We start from the raw sequence: 18,268 nt of genomic DNA, 5'->3' as shown, positions 1-18,268 counted from the left end.
TGCAGGGTGCTCCTAGAAAATAGAGTGCCTACTAGAAATTATCATAACATCAGAAATCACTGAAAGTTACCATAATGAAGTAAACATCTGTGAAGGAGCCAGTAGATGCACTAAAGATAAGGCAACTTGAATTCATTAATAATATTTGATAATGAGTTATCAAATATTATGAAATAACATTATCAAATAATGTTTTTAATTTTCACACCAATATTTTAATCTCTCAGTTTTTTATTTAAAAATATATACTCTTAATTCTCATTCCTAAATATGCCAATCTCATGGATTGCATTCATCTTCACTTGCAAAAATAGTGTCAAATTCTGGAATATCATGAAAGGTTTATATTTGCTGGCTTACTCATCACCTCAACAAATATTTATTGACAGTTACGCTCTATCAAGCACTGTGCAACATGCTAAAGGTACAGCATTTAAAAAGCCAACATTAATGTGGCTAAAGAGGTAAGTGGAGCCTATAAGGCAAGGAGGCAGGTCAACAGGTAGTGATCATTCAGCAAGATAAATTAATGGCATAAACAAACAACACAGTACACAATGGTCTTGTGTTAACCTCACTTATATAAACTGGGAGAGGCGTTGAGCTTATCCTGGTCAAATTTTTGAATTTAATGTGTTAAAAAATCTTATAAAAATAAATTAAGAATTTTCCTGAACAGAAGTCACTGGTCAAATCAGCCTCACACGTCTGTTCTATTAAAAAAACTCCAGAATATTTGGCAATGTCTAAATAATTCTTGGTAAAAAATGTGGCCTGACCCAAAATTTTATACACCTAAATTTTCAACCTCATGGAAAATTAGTGGAAAGACAACTTTACATATACCACAGCTTGGAAAGTGTATCCCATGCTACCCCATGAAAACACAAAAGTTAATATAAAAGCACATTGCAGTTGAAACAGAGTTTAACTAAAATAATGAATAGAAAGATTGGGTTATAGAAAGATGTGATTCAAAAGAAAATATAATTCACAAACAAAAAGAACACACACACACACACACACACACACTGCCCATGGTTGTGTGTGCCTGTAATTCCAGCTACTAAGGAGGCTGAAATGGGACACTCGAGCATTTGAACCCAGCAGTTCAAGCCTGCAGTGAGCTATGATGACGCCAATGCAATCCAGTGTGGACAACCGAGTAAGACACTGTCTTAAAAAAAAAAAAGAGGAAATATGATAACTGCCTGACATGAAGGATACCATGTCTACTATTTATATATATATTTTTTATTATTATACTTTAAGTTACAGGATACATGTGTACAATGTGCAGGTTTGTTACATATGTATACATGTTTATTTTTATATTTATTTTTGAGCTGAAGTCTCGCTCTGTCACCCAGGCTAGGGTGCATGGTGAAATCTCAGCTCACTGTAGACTCAGACTCCCAGGTTCAAACAATTCTTATGCCTCAGCCTCCCAAGTAAGTGTAAGGTACTACAGGCATGCACCACCATGTCCAGCTAATTTTCATATTTTTGGTAAATGTGGGGTTTCCTGGTGTTGGCCAGGCTGGTCTTGAACTCCTCATCTAAAGTGCTCTGACTTTCTCGGCCTCCGAAAGTGCTGGGTTACAAGCTTGAAGCACAGCCCTGGACCGTTGTTTATTTTGTAGAGTGGCATATGACTTCATGCTAAAGATTTTGCCATGAAGACTGGTTTCTTCATTTGAGAACTGGGAAATATTTATTTGTTTTATTTTGCTCTTTATATTATCTAACTGGTCTGTTTATATTAAACATGTACAAGTGTACATGTGTGTTGCTGTATGACTATCAACATAAAATCTCTACTTACAAATTTCCTTGTACATTAGGAAAGTAGGAATGCAGAAGAAAGTTATCTGAAAAAATGTTTAGTAGCAAAATGTAGGAAATTACCTAAGTGTGAACAAAAAAAAGAGCCAATAGAAAAAAGAGCAGCCATAGTCAATACCACTAATACTAATGTTAAATTTGAATTACTTTCATCAAATTGCACATATAAATGCAGTAAAAGTATACAGACACAGTAATAAAAAATGACCAAATTTTATTTAGTTTTACTTTGAAATGTAGAAGCTAACGTGGTAGTTTTCTTTACTTTAAATTGTCTATAGTATAAACAAGCAAGTTCAGCTTTGTTATTGGAAATAGCAATAATGCTGAGATCTGTACATTCTAACAGTGAAATGAAGCTGAGAAGGTGAAAATCCACCATCTCAATCCATCACGCTGAGGGGAGAAGAACTAAAAAACCAGATCTGGACTTAATGGAAATCAATATTTCTGCCAAAGTCTGGGTACAGATATAAAGGATCACAAAATTATCATCTTCATGACTTCTGCTTTCTTACTCACTGACAAAATCTATGGTCGAAAATTATAAACAGAGTATTTGCTGTTTGAAATGTTATCAGCGAAGATAAAATTTAGGACACTTGCCTGGCTGATTTATGTCACTTTCCACAGAAGAAAAACTGATTTCCAGTCTAGGCGCATAGCTTCAAATAATAAGCATTTGCCCTCAGAATTCCACACAAATGTCAACTTGTGATCTACAAGGAATAGACACTGGGTTCTCTCACAGTCTAAACGTGATATTTTGGCCTTTCATACATAAGTGTACTTTACCTTGAACCTATTGAAAGTCTGTTCTGTTTAAACACCTGTTCACCACATTTCCCATAAATCCTACAGTACCTAGTTTTATTACTTTAGTTGCCCCACAGGCATGGTCTACCTTACTCTACCAAGTCAATGCGATTTTCTCAGATTATATGTTTGTCCTATGTAGTCATAGACTAGCTGGATTAAGTCACAGAATTTCTCTGTCTAGCTCTTTTCCCCATAGTAAATGCAACTGGGAAAAATATCTAATATGCCTAGAATCCCCAAAAATGAATCACATTTTCTGATTTTGCAAAAGTGATTCATATATACAATACTCATTTGACAGAAGTGCCATTTTTCAAGTGACTGATATAAAAATTGTAATGTCCATAATAATTTGTATTCTATTTTATTTTAAAATGTGTTTCTTTTTTTTTTTTTTTTTTTTTTAAGTCAGGCAAGGTTGCTCACACCTGTAATCCCAGCACTTTGGGAGGCTGAGGCAGGTGTATCTCCAATGAAACCAGCCAGGCCAATATGGTGAAAGCCCAACTTTACTAAAAATACAAAAAATTCTGCCAGGTCTGGTGGCATATGCCTTTAGTCCCAGCTACTCAGGAGGCAGAAGAATTGACTCCAGAAGGTGGAGGTTGCAGAGAGCCAAGATCGCACCATTGCACTCTAGCGTGGGCCAGAGAACTGGACTCTGTTTCAAAAATGTAAAATACAATGAAATAAATGTGGAAATTTTTGAGAACATCATAAGCCAGTTTTTAGGTTCTTTCTGAAATTTTTATCTGTATGTATTCCTTTGACACAGAAAGTAGTATATAGACAAGGTTATACAAATGTTTCAACTATATTTGAATTTTATTTGCACAACTGTCTGAATAATTTTAATACCCCAGATTAAAGTTAGAATATGTATATTTTACCCTTTGGTCTTTTTTTTATTCTTTTAAGTCTGAGCATAATAACTTACTAAAAAGATTTCTGTAGGGCTTGGTTTCTGCTAACATTATTTTCTTGGCTGTATTTTATCTAAGCTCATTATGCAAACAGAATTTGCATTGTGTCTTCAAAAATGACTTCTGAAAGACTTCCATGGCCCCTGTTACGCCACTAACAATAATGGGGTAATGGGGACCATATTTACCCTCCCAGGTTAAATAAGTATAAAACTAGATAGAAATATGAAACAAAGATTTTTCTGCATTCAATTCCAGGCAGCACCAAACAATAATTTCTCAGAAAAGATGAACAAAGACAGTGTAAGGATGAACCCTACTTATCACCAGGCCATAACTTAGGGGGTGTTACGAGATTGAGAAGACTAAAATCAGAGTTCAACTATATCAAGAAAGCTAGAATCTGTAGAACAAAATGCCAAAAAATAAAAAAGTACTTACACAAAAAGAAAACCCCAGAGAGGGAAAAGAGTTCATGCAGGCCTTATGCTGGCTGTTAATCTGCATATCCCTGTGAGAATATTATCTGAAGCTTAAAATAAAGCACTGGAACAAAACTATTCCCTGAACATCCATCTATAATGTTGATTGGGCAGAGTACTTTGACTTTGGTTCTGGGTAAGTAGCATAGCATGGTCTTCGTATTATTTCTTTAGCTATCCTCAATATCACAAATGTATCAGAGTGCCTTAACAGCTTAGGTTGTAGTTGTTTTAAAGCCTGTGCTGAAACTTTGCTGGGGATTGGTGTGCTGGGCAGGCCTGTACTCAGGCTCCTGGATAACATCAGAAGAAACCAGCTGTGGTAGCTGCACTGGGCAGGTCAGTCTTAGGGGTCCCAGGCAGCATGGAATGTCCCACTGTAGTGGCTGTGGGCTAGGTGGGCCAGTCTTTGGTCCCCCATGTGGTACATGTGGGTGCCTATAATGGCAGTAGCAACTTAGGTTCTGGGTTGTGGGTCCTGACATGACACTCAGCAGTATCTGGTTGTCTTGCTGCTGAGGGGTTGAGAGGAGTTGGTGCCTCAGTGGCAGCATCCTCAGGCAGGTATTTCCCATGCTCTATGGATCACGCATTTTTGTTTCCTATGTTTTGAGGCAGCCTCTCAAATATGCTGGAATGCCTATTCCCTGGGATATAGGATGCTGCATGATTTCCATTACCATGGACCCAGCCACATTGCTGCATCCAGCTGACATAGTGACACTGGGACCTCTGGGCATGTCAGCAAGGACCCAGGATATGGAGATGCAGGGGATATTGGACTCCTGGGCAAAAGTCTCTCTGATGTAGGTTCTAGACAGCCTTTTGCCCAATATCACCCTCAATATTGGGCCATGTACCAGTAGTGTGGGCCTCTGTGGGCATGGGGTCTTGTGTGAGTTCCCTCTCTGGGACAATGTAGTTGTGTGGACATCAGGCAGGTCTCTGTATTAGGCTTAGAACCTGTTCTCAAAGGGCCAAGGGGATTCTCTGCATCTAGGATTGCAAATGCAGTCTTTCTTTCTCCCACAGTGGAGAATTCCTTTTGGTTTTGAGCCAATTCTAGCTGGCTGCTTTGGTCCCTCTCTATACTGCTGCCATTGCCAGTTTTCATGCCTTAGAAAGTCAGTCACTTCCCTGCTGAATTCCAGCATTCTCCCAAAGATGTTTGATTCATTGCATAGTTATCTATTTGTTATTTTGCGCCTTCCTTGTGGAGGACGTTAGGGTGAGTCTTGAGTGACTCTAGCAGTCATTTTATCCTTTTGTTGTTGTTGTTTATTTTATTATTTATTTATTTATTTATTTATTAAGATGGAGTCTTGGTCTGTCGCCCAGCCTGGAGTGCACTGGTGTGATCTCAGCCCACTGCCACCTCCACTTTCTGGTTTCAAATGATTCTTCTCTCTCAGCCTCCCAAATAGCTGGAATTACAGGCCCCCACTAACAAGGCTGGCTAATTTTTTGGTATTTTTAGTAGAGATGGGGTTTCACATACTGACAAGGCTGGTCTCAAACTCCTCACCTCAGTTGATACACCTGCCTTAGCCTCCCAAAGGCCAAAATCATGCTGGGATTACAGGCATGACTCACTGTGCCTGGCTTTTTATTTTTTGTTTGTTTAAAAATATATGTCAATTATTTTTCTCTCACTTTATCTTTGTCTTCTCCTTATAGCACTCTATACATTATCATCCTGCTTCAAAATGTTCCATAAGTTTCTTAGGCTGTCTTCATGATTCCTTATTTTTGTCTTTCAATTTTATCCTCCAGTTTGATTATTTTCAAACACTTGGCTTAATTTTGCTTATCCTTTGTTCTGCTTGAACCAGTTTACTGTTCAGCCCCTCTATTTAATTTTTGACTTAGTTTCCTGTATTTTTTACCCTTTGATTTCTGTTTGATACCTTGAGCTGTTTTGTACCTCTTTGTTAAACTTCTCAGTTTTTAAATGTGTTACTTTCCTGACTTCTGTTAATACCGTAGTGCTTTTTGTTTTGATTACCCTGTCAAGGACATTACACACTTTCATTTTATCAGATTCCGATTCTGTTGATTTCTTTTGTTCTTTATCTCAGAACGTATTTTCCTCTCCACTGCACTCCCTCACTGCCCTGCCCTCCCGTACCCATTACCACCAGCTCCATTTTTCTTGACTATGAGTTGGTTTCTGTAAGTTCGTGAAGACAACCATCTTTCTCTGTTTCCCTTAACTCATCCTATGTAGGAAATTTCATTTCCTTATCAGTGCAACCAGAGATTCCAGGTGCTTCTCAATTCTGTGATTGTCCAACCCACTGTCTTTCCTCTTATGCCCCTCTGGATTGTATGGTGTGCAAAATCATACTATGCCCTTGGCATAGGCAAGATAGTGGCCAGCCCCACGATATGTGGCTAAAAGATTTTGGGATTAGATGTATATTGCTTGTGGAGAAGCTTAGATTCAGAGTTTATGTCTAACTAGTTCTGCCCTACGCCAAGAATAGTGTCCATGACTGACACCCATGCAGTCATTCATTATGCTCACTCTGAATCTGGACAGATGGCCACTGAATATTTACAACTTTGACAGTCTTGTTCTCTGTGATATAGGAGACTCAGAATACAAAGTCCCATTCACTTACAGAAGTAGATAATTTAGGACAAGTCCCTTAGCTATAGGCTGTAAAATTTGTGACACATGATGTTTGCAGAAGCTACTTCCTGGGGGGTCTACAGGCCTTGATTTCTCACCAGAGCAAGCCAGGGAGAAGGTATTGCAGACTGCCTGCTTTCTCATTCTGCATTGCCAAAGTCACACAGGTTTTTTCCAGGAAGAATCTGCAAGTCAGATTTCTTGCCGTGGCAATGCAGAGAAGAAGCCAAGAAGGCCTAAGAGGTGTTCACTGTCACATTTATACTTTACTGATGTCCAGGGAGAATAGCAGTTGGGATTCGTTGCTAGAATAAGCCTGTGAAGCAAGCATGCTATGTCTGGTGAGAGAAGGAAAGTGCTGTCTTTCTTCCATTCAAGATTTCAGAAATCTAACTCCCTGATTTTCTCTAGCAAGGGATGGTAGAAATTTGCTATTAGAGCAAGCCAGGGAAATGAGTGTGGGAAGTGCTTTTCTTCTCATTTAGGCTTGGAAGTATTCTGACTCTCTGCCTCCTTCCAGAAAGAGACTGCAGGAAATTTTGCTGGAGCAAGTCAGGGAAAATGTCTTGGGCAGTGCTGTCTCTCTGTGTTCGGCTCACAGAGGTCTGTCTCTAGCCTAGTTTGAGAGAACAATTGCAGAAATCACTGAAGGAAGTAAAAGAAGGCACAGTGTTTGCCATTCTTCTTATTTAGGCTTTCAGTAGTGTTTGTTCTAGCTTCCTTCCAGGGAGAGATTTCACAGATACATTACTAAAGCAAGTTAGGAAAGAAGGGACTAGAAGTGTTGAGACCTTTCTTCTCACTCCTGAAGACATTAAACCTCTTTCCAGGGAGAGAAAAAAAGGCTTTCCCTAATCCCTGAAGGAAGCCAGGGAAGAAGGCACAGGGATTGATGTCCTTCCTGTTAGGCTCCACAAGGTTTATTCTTTGTTTGTTTGTTTGTTTGTTTTGAGTAGGGATTACAACCTTGGTTACAACTCCCCTGGACTGTAATTCTCTTCATCCTGATACCGTTTTGAGATGGAAATATATTCTTCAGTGTGAAATGTTTCTTCCAAGCCTGGTGCGAAAGTCAGCTCCATTTAACTGTTTTTTTTTTTTTTGGTGAACATTAGACCAACCTTTACACCTGATCTGAAACTCTCCTCTTCATTGCATGCCTTTCTTAATAGGAAACCCATTTCCTTGCGTGTAGGTTGGATATCTATTCTTCCTGACCTCCTGCTATTAGAAATTATTTTCTGGCTCACTGGGCTTAAGTCAGGAAATCCTGACTTCCTGATATCCCTGAGTAGGGAGTTATTTTCTTACTACATAGGTTAAAAGCCTTTTGTCTTTTCTCTTGCTTTGTTTTCACAATAGGGATTATTCCCTAACTCTCTGTGCTTAAAGCGTCTTTTTTTTTTGCTGTCACCTCTTGTAGGCATTATTCCCTGACTCCTGGAGTGAAAGTCCCTTCTACCTTTTCTGCCCTTACCTAGTAGGGATTATTCTCTGACTGTGGTAAACATCATATATTTTCATTGATGCTGTTTTATTGGTGATTAATCCCAGACTTTACGAGATAGAAGTTTTTTTTTAGGGGTTGTCTTATCTGAATATAAATTATTCCCTGATTTCTGGGATAGTACTCTTTTTTCTGGCTATTTTACTTCAATGGGAGGTATTCTGTGCCTCCTGTCATAGAAAATTCTTGTTTTTGATTGTTTTTCTGACTGAAGATTTTTGCTTGGACTCCTGGTTTGGAAATTTCTGGCCTTCTTTGCTGAGCAGGAAAAAAAAAAAAAAATCCTGGCTCTGTTCCCTGTGTAGAAATTTTCTGACTCCTGGAGTGAAAACCTGTTTTTCCTGGCTCTGTTTCATAAGATAAATTATTTTCCTGATTGGACATCACGTCTTTCCAGACCTCTTCCTTGAGTAAATATTATTCTCTCACTTCTTGCTTTGAGAGACATTCCTCCTGGCTCTCTTATCAAATGGAATTTATTCTCTGGCACCCTGAGCTGTAAGTCATTTCTTATTAGCTCTCTTTCCTGACTCTCTGGCTAGATGTCTCTTCTTTCTGGTCTCTTTGCTAATAGGTAAAATTTTCTGATTATTTGATTGTCTCTGTCTCCTAAGTGAGAATAATTCTCATGTGATTCTGAGTTCAAAGTCACTTCTTCTTGGTTCCCTGTCCTAAACTGGTATTATTCTCTGAATCCTTGGACTGAACCTCTTTTTTTCCCCTTTGTTCTTTTCTCTGAGATAAATATTAAATAAGCTCTCTGGTGAGAGACTGTTTTTCTACTTCTTTTCATGATTGAAGATTATTTCCTGGCTCCCTGGGATAGAAGTTTGCCACCCCTCACTTTTTTTCCTGATTTGAAATTTTTCTGTGACATTTGGGCTCAAAATTCTTCTTTCTGACTCTATTTCCTGATGGGGATTATACCCTGACTTTGTTTTAAACCTTTCTTTCTATCTCTTTAAAAAATAATAATGATTATTCTAACTTTCTAAAGTAGAAGTTCCTTCTTATGGGCTCTCTCTTTCCCCAGTGACATTTATTTCTAATGTGCAGAAAGTATTTTCCTTCTGGTGTTTCCCTTACTAGGGATTACTGTCTGACTCCAGAGATGGACATTTTCTTGTTTTGTTCTGTTTTTCTTAACTTTTTTTCCCTTATTACAGATTATTCCAATTTTCTGAAGATTATTTCCTGATACATTCTTTGGAAATCTCATCTTCCTGGCTTTTTATCTTTATTGGGTATGATTCCCTGTCTCCTAGGGTGACCGGGAAATTTCTTTTCCCAGGTTATCCTTTTTTTTATGATTATTCTCTGACTCCCTGGTGTTGCAAGTCTCTCTTGCCTTGCTCTCTAATCTAACTAGAAATTGTTTCCTGATTTACAAATCTGGAACTCTTTTTTTTTTTTTTTTTATCAGCCTTGCTTCATGTTTGGGACTATTCCTTTATGTTGTGTGTTGTATACCCTTCTTCTTCCCAAGAGGGGTTCATTCTCTGACATTTTTGGCTTCATTGTCCTGTTGGGTATCATTCTCTAAGATTTTTTTCTCTAATTACGCTAAACACCTTTTTTCCTTGCTACTTTCTGAGTGGGGTTTTCCTTGAATCCATTGGCTGGGTTCCCTTTTTTTTTAGTATCTTTCTTGAGTGGAGATTATTTCCTGATTCCCTATGTTGGAGACCTTTTTTCCTTAATGGGAATTTTCCCATCTTTCTAGCCTATCAGGAAGTTTATCTCTATCTTTATCTATCTCTATATCTGTCTCTATCTCTATCTCTATCTTTCTATCTCATTATCATTATCTCTATCTCTAATCTTCATTGAAGCTCTTTGACACCTCTCTGTTATTTATTTGTATTCTTGCCTCTTCCATGGAAGTCTCATAGCCAACTAAAACCCACCTTCTTGAACTCTTGTGGACTTTAGGCTTTGGTAACTCTATATCCTTGTTGTTGGCATGCATTTTTCAAGGATAATTTGGAACTTCAGTGATCTTTGAGAAACTTAACATCTCTCTACAGTGGTGCCTCTTTGATGTCTTCCTTCTTATTACTCATGTTTCTTGTTTCTCCTCTCACTACCTTCAATCTTCTCTTTACCTTCCTTGAATCCTTTGACATATCCTCCTTCAAACCTCTCATCATTCTTCTATCTACCCCTAAGCAAGCCTTTTCCTTCCTGTTTTATCCTTTCAACTCTCTATAGTCAGCAGAAATGTAGGCCCACTAAATCAGAGGCTCTGGAGTGACTTGAGTATCTTCCCCACCCTCCAAAAAATTATTGTCCTGAAGTTGAAATGAAAAATGCTAATTAAAAGGGATTGAGTATTTTATCTACCCAGCCTTTGGAGACATCCAGAATGCAACTAGATGTATTCTATGTCTAAAATATAGTCCTCTGGCTCCACAGATAAAATATTAGGGCAAAATAATATCATAAAAGTCTTCTTCATCAATACAGAGAAAAGGTATCAGACCTCCTATTGAATAGGCAACCTTGTATCATTTCCCAGAAGAACAATTTAGACACAATATAAAACGGACATAAACAGCAAGTTTTATATTACTCTATTGCCTCATTCATGGCTAAATTTTAGGAGAGCTATATAATCTGTTTGTCTCTATCTATATTTTTATGCATATATGCTATGTGTGTGTGATATGTTTCTATCTCTGGATATTATTACCAAGTTAATTTTTAATATCACTTAAAGGGAGCTATGTAAATTGGCTTAGAGAAAAATGATCACTATTGTAAATTACATACTCCTAACAATGCTTTCTAGAAATATGTATTCAAGTTCACATCACTCATGCAAATATTTAGTAACTAAGATTACTTGAAAATTGTTTAATACAAACAGCTACATATTACAAATTGCTGTTATTATTAAGCATAAAAAGACATTTGTTGGCCAGACATGGTAGCTCATGCCTTTAATCCCAACACATTGGGAGGCCAAGGCAGGTGGATCATCTGGGGTCAGGAGTTTGAGACCAGCCTGGCCAATATTACAAAACCCCATATCTACCAGAAATATAAAAATTAGCCAGGAATGGTGGTATGCAGCTGTAATCCCAGCTACTCGGGAGGCCGAGGCAGGAGAATTGCTTGAACTAGGGAGGCAGGGGTTGCAGTGAGCGGACATCCTGCCACTGCAGTCCAGCCTGGGCGAGAGGGCGAGACTTAATCTCAAAAGATAAAGAAAAAAGAGAGAGAATACATTTGTCATTTGTATCCTTCTTGGATTTACTAATTTACTAGTTAAGCTGTGTTATGTTCACTGGACATTTAAGATTTTATAAACATTTATATGGCAATTGAGTCATTTATAAAGTTCAGTAAGAATGTGTTCTCTTTTCAACAAAACCTAATTGGAACCTGGTTTTATTACAAAGCCTTGTCTGAAATATCAAATACATTTAAGAATGATTTTCATAAAATCAGGGATAACCAGGCAGCTTTAAGAACTAAAGTTGACTGTGGGGAAAATACTTATACAGCCCTCTTGGAAAAACCAGCCTGGTAATTTGTTAGAGTTCCTAGCCTAAGATGTGAGAAAGGTCACTTCTGGGCAAGCTCTGGAACCTCACGATATTTGAGGACTCTGAGAGGGAAGGAATTCAACAAAATGTATAGGTTCTGAAAGGGAAGCCTGGTGGCAAGTTCCTGGCTTGGTTTCTAGTCTCAAGGCTTTAAAAAGTATAATCTGAAACTAATTATATAAAGTTCTCACAAAGTGAAGTGGAAAGGCCTCTGTGGCCGGTCATGGTGGCTTACACCTATAATCCCAGAACATTCAGAGGCAGAGGTGGGAGAATCACTTGAGCCCAGAAGTTCAAGGCTAGCCTAGGCAACATGGTAAAACCCTGTCTCCAAAATCAAACGAACAGACAAGCAAACAAACAACATACAGAATTAGCCACGCATGATGGTTTGCACCTATGGTCTCAGCTACTCAGGAGGCTGAGGTGGGAGGATCACTTCAGACCATAAGGTTGGGACTGCAGTGAGCCAGACACTGTCTCTAATTTAAAAAGTTGTATATATATATAAATAAAATATATATAATAAAATATATAATATATAAAATATTACATATAATATATACAAAATATAGAATAAAATATTATATATATATATATATGCATGTCTTTGTGGTCAATGACAATTCTTACGGCACTTAGGTAAAAAATGAGGACAAATCTAGTCAGACCGGACTTACTTTGTGAACAAGAGTTAAGAGTAGTAACTGCAGAGAGAATTTTGTTTCAATGCAAAACTAAAGCACACTCATGTGAGCTCTTACATATCTTATTAGTCTACAATTTCAATTCTTGTTTTATCCAATGTATAGCTACAGCTCTCTAAACTAAAATTTCACCACTGTGTCCCCCTTTCATGATTTAGCATCACTGAAAAGTAAAACTGCCCAATTGTCCCCAAACCTTGTAAGCTGAAGGTGGATGACTACATTTGAACAATTTAAAAAATCATCTTCATGCCTTTAATACCTGATGCCAACACTGGAGGCTTTAAAAACTGCAAACCAAAGAATTCATTAAATCATCACTGCCACCTCACACCACCATCCTTAAGCTCAACATGTGGAAGTATCAATTGGCTGCCCTCTGGAAGGGGAAAAGGGCCTTTGATCAGAAGTAATCAGGTCAGGAAGACAGTACCCTCATAAATGTTATTAGTACCCTCCTAAAAGACTATAGAGTTACCAAGCCACTTATACCATTTGCAGACTCAGCAAGAGGGGTGTTTAAAATCCAGGAAGTGGCTGGGAGTGGCAGCTCAGACCTGTAATCCATGCACTTTGGGAGGGCAAGGCAGGCGGATCATGAGGTCAGGAAATCGAGACCATCCTGGCCAAAATGGTGAAGCACTGTCTCTACTAAAATACAAAAAATTAGCCGGGCATGGTGGTGTGCACCTGTAGACCTATCTACTCAGGAGGCTGAGGCAGGAGAATCACTTGAACCTTGGAGAAAGAGGTTACAGTGAGCCGAGATTGTGCCACTGTACTTCAGCTTGGCGACAGAGCAAGACTCCATCTCAAAAATAAATAAATAAATAAAAATAAAAATAAAATCCAGGAAGTGACCCTTCACCTGTACCCTGTATTTGCTAATGCCTTGACCTTGGGCTTCTCAGCCTCTGGGATTACAACAAATGTTTGTTATAAACTATCAAGTCCAGGTATTTTCTCATAGCAATGCTTGTGGACAAATATGATAAAAAATTATCCTATTATTCATTGATAAGCATTATGTTCCTACGAAAAATGATGTGATAAGGCTTTAGCTTTTATTATTTAAAGGTTTTTCTCCATTTACTCTAACCTGCTGAAACAGAATCCCTATTCCAAGGCTGATAAATTGTATGTTACAGGTTACTCTTCTGTTTCCCCTGCCTTTTAGTCATTATGACAGAATGCCTCATGGAGATAATTTGGGTTAAAAAATCGTAGGGACAGAGTATCACAGATACTTTTTTCTTTCTTTTTTTTTTTTTTTTTTTTTTTTTTTTTTGTCAGGGTCTTGCTTTGTCATGCAGGCTGAAGTGCAATGGAGCAAACAGGCTCACTGCAGCCTGGATGTCATGGGCTCAAGCGATCTCCTGCCTCAGCCCCCAAAGATCTGGGACTACACTGATATATTACCACATCCAGTAATGTTTTGTCTATTTTGTACAGACGATTTCTCCATGTTGCCCAGGCTGGTTTCAAACTCCTCAGTTGAAGTGCTATGCCCACCTCAGCCACCTAAAATAGTGGGATATAAGACCGGAGCCGTCACACCTGGACAGACACTGTTTCTCATGTTGCTGTTGTAAAGATACACAAGACTAGGGAGTTGTATCCTTTCGCAATCCTACATTATAGGTAATGAAATCACAACTTCATAACATAAATAACTCACTTGAAAATCAAAGTTGGTAACTTCTCCCTTTAAAATTATTTGCAATCTTACCCTATAAAAACTATGATCTTGTCAAAATTTTCTCATAAAAATACATCCTCCTTACAGATTAGTCTGTAAATGTTAAGAATTATGGACTGTAAAATTCTGGATCTTCATATATTTCATTTCTTTAAGTTGTATGATCAGGAAAATTAATTGGTTTACTTACTTGGGTCCAAATCTTTCCATTTTTATCATTAGATATCTTAAAACTTAAATATCTTAAAACTTTAAGCAATCGCCTGTTTGAAACTTAATGATGTTGTTTTATGTTTTATACACTTCACTTTCCAAAAATCATGAGGTTAAAGCATTCCTATTCATACCTTCACTTAAATCTGATAGTCTGAACCTGGTGGTTCATGCCTGTAATCCTAGCCCTTTGGGAAGCCAAGGAAGGTGGATCAGGTTTTTAAGACCAGTCAGGCCAACATGGTGAAATGCTGTCTGTACTAAAAATACAAAAAAATTAGCCAGCTGTGGTGGCACACACCTGTAAATCCAGTAACTCAGGATGCTGAGGCAGGAGAGTAGCTTGAACCCAGAAGGCAGTGGTTACAGTGACCCAAGATCCAGCCACTGCACCCCAGCTTGGGTGACAAAGCTAGAATCTGTCTTTAAAAAAAATCTGATAAAATCCCAAGCCTTCTAGATAATTTCCATTTGTAAGAACTTATTGCTAAACCTTTTCTTAGCAACAAACATTGTCAAATATTATAGGAAATCATTAATGTGAGTGCCTCCCATGTAAAAACACTTATTTTCCACTAGTTAAATTACGAACACTTAATTTCATTATGCTATGTATTGAAGAAACATAGCTGGTTCAGTTTTTGTTTAGGTGGAAAAAAATGTTTCATTACCATTATCCCCTTTCAGTCACAGAATGCTTCAAGAAGAATGTTCTGGATGTCTTAAACTTTAGTATTAATGATATCTAATTATTTCCTTTTACCTACATGATTCCTCTGAATGATAAACATCTTATGATGAGACAGACAGTTTTGTAGTCTTTCTGAAGACTTCTCAAACTTTTAAAGCTTGTAAGTTTTTAAAGAGAAACACAGCCTAATTAGAAAATGTGTGCAGCTTGCAAGGGAGACGTAACCTATGCCTACTTTTGTATCTGTTTGTATTCAAAGCTACAAAAGAAAATTGTCAACAAACATCACAATTTAATCTCCTATTAAATTTGCCTTTAAACATGTGTAGCAATAAAATCAGGCATTACACATTACATGTATAATTTTATTCTAAACATTTTAATACACCCATATCATCTAAACACATAGTTTTCAAATAGCATTAACAATTATGAAATTACTTTGAAAAAGATTTCTTTTCATCATAATACCCAAAAAATTCATAGAGGAAGTTAGGATCTACCTCTCCCTCCAAAATCAACTTTTGTTTTAGTGGTACTCACATAATGATGCAGAAATAACATTTTAATTTTTGATTTGCAAGCAAGGTTTGGTAAGCAATAACTATTTTTTCTGTATTTTTTTTTTAATTTTTATTTTGTGAGACAGTTCTGCTTTGTTTCCCAGACTGGAGCACAGTGATAAAATCTTGGCTTACTGCAACCTCTGCCTCCTGGGTGCAAGCAATTCTCCTGCCTCAGACTGCTGAGTACCACGGTAAGTATTATTTTTAATATCTCCTTTAATATCTGCTTCAGTCTCCTTTTTCACATCGGCTTCCCCCACCACTTCCTGTAGCTGCCCCATAACTTGAGCTACCATATCCTTCATGAGGAGCAGGGTGCACCCTATCCACAGAAGGTAGATTCCTTCACTCTTTTCTGCCACTGTGCCCATGATCATAGGAATACACATCACCACAGCTCCGTGAGTAACTCTGAGGACTTCTGCCATATCTATCTCATGTACAGTTATAATCATAGTGACTATTTCCACCATAACTCATCTGAGGTCCTCGTGCAGGTGGTGCACCATAAGAGGTCCCTGCAAGGTTGATAAAATATATAACTTATAATGAACTACATTTAAACATTTTTAATGGTACCACTAATGCATATCTCAGTTAAAGTACTATTTGGAAAAATCTGGTTTCCCCTGTCTTCATTGACAGCATATTATTATGCCTGAAATAGTCAAAAGGTTTTATTTTATTTATTTATTTATTTATTTTATTTTTTTTAGGCTGAACTTTTTTTTATTTCATTTTTTTAATTTTATTATTAGTATTATTATTATTATTATACTTTAGGCTCTATGGTACATGTGCACAACGTGCAGGTAAGTTACATATGTATACATGTGCCATGCTGGTGCGCTGCACCCACCAACTCATCATCTAGCATTAGGTATATCTCCCATTGCTATCCCTCCCCCCTCCCCCCACCCCACAACAGTCCCCGAAGTGTGATGTTCCCCTTCCTGTGTCCATGCGTTCTCATTGTTCAATTCCCACCTATGAGTGAGAATATGCGGTGTTTGGTTTTTTGTTCTTGCGATAGTTTACTGAGAATGATGATTTCCAATTTCATCCATGTCCCTACAAAGGACATGAACTCATCATTTTTTATGGCTGCATAGTATTCCATGGCATATATGTGCCACATTTTCTTAATCCAGTCTATCATTGTTGGACATTTGGGTTGGTTCCAAGTCTTTGCTATTGTGAATAATGCCGCAATAAACATACGTGTGCATGTGTCTTTATAGCAGCATGATTTATAGTCCTTTGGGTATATACCCAGTAATGGGATGGCTGGGTCAAATGGAATTTCTAGTTCCAGATCCCTGAGGAATCGCCACACTGACTTCCACAAGGGTTGAACTAGTTTACAGTCCCACCAACAGTGTAAAAGTCTTCCTATTTCTCCACATCCTCTCCAGCATGTGTTGTTTCCTGACTTTTTAATGATTGCCATTTTAACTGGTGTGAGATGGTATCTCATTGTGGTTTTGATTTGCATTTCTCTGATGGCCAGTGATGGTGAGCATTTTTTCATGTATTTTCTGGCTGCATAAATGTCTTCTTTTGAGAAGTGTCTGTTCATGTCGTTCGCCCACTTTTTGATGGGGTTGTTTGTTTTTTTCTTCTAAATTTGTTGGGGTTCATTGTAGATTCTGGATATTAGCCCTTTGTCAGATGAGTAGGTTGCAAAAATTTTCTCCCATTTTGTAGGTTGCCTGTTCAATCTGATGGTAGTTTCCTTTGCTGTGCAGAAGCTCTTTAGTTTAATTAGATCCCATTTGTCAATTTTGGCTTTTGTTGCCATTGCTTTTGGTGTTTTAGACATGAAGTCCTTGCCCATGCCTATGTCCTGAATGGTAATGCCTAGGTTTTCTTCTAGGGTTTTTATGGTTTTAGGTCTAACATTTAAGTCTTTAATCCATCTTGAATTGATTTTTGTATAAGGTGTAAGGAAGGGATCCAGTTTCAGCTTTCTACATATGGCTAGCCAGTTTTCCCAGCACCATTTATTAAATAGGGAATCCTTTCCCCATTTCTTGTTTTTGTCAGGTTTGTCAAAGATCAGATAGTTGTAGATATGTGGCATTATTTCTGACGGCTCTCTTCTGTTCCATTGTTCTATATCTCTGTTTTGGTACCAGTACCATGCTGTTTTGGTTACTGTAGCCTTGTAGTATAGTCTGAAGTCAGGTAGTGTGATGCCTCCAGCTTTGTTCTTTTGGCTTAGGATTGACTTGATGATGCAGGCTCTTTTTTGGTTTCATAAGAACTTTAAAGTAGTTTTTTCCAATTCTGTGAAGAAAGTCATCGGTAGCTTGATGGGGATGGCATTGAATCTGTAAATTACCTTGGGAAGGATGGCCATTTTCACGATATTGATTCTTCCTACCCATGAGCATGGAATGTTCTTCCATTTGTTTGTATCCTCTTTTATTTCCTTGAGCAGTGGTTTGTAGTTCTCCTTGAAGAGGTCCTTCACATCCCTTGTAAGTTGGATTCCTAGGTATTTTATTCTCTTTGAAGCAATTGTGAATGGGAGTTCACTCATGATTTGGCTCTCTGTTTGTCTGTTATTGATGTATAAGAATGCTTGTGATTTTTGTACATTGATTTTGTATCCTGAGACTTTGCTG

The sequence above is a fragment of the Pongo pygmaeus genome, chromosome Y (genome assembly GCF_028885625.2).
Source record: "Pongo pygmaeus isolate AG05252 chromosome Y, NHGRI_mPonPyg2-v2.0_pri, whole genome shotgun sequence".
NCBI lineage: Eukaryota > Metazoa > Chordata > Mammalia > Primates > Hominidae > Pongo > Pongo pygmaeus.
Note: the sequence above shows the minus strand (reverse complement) of the source record.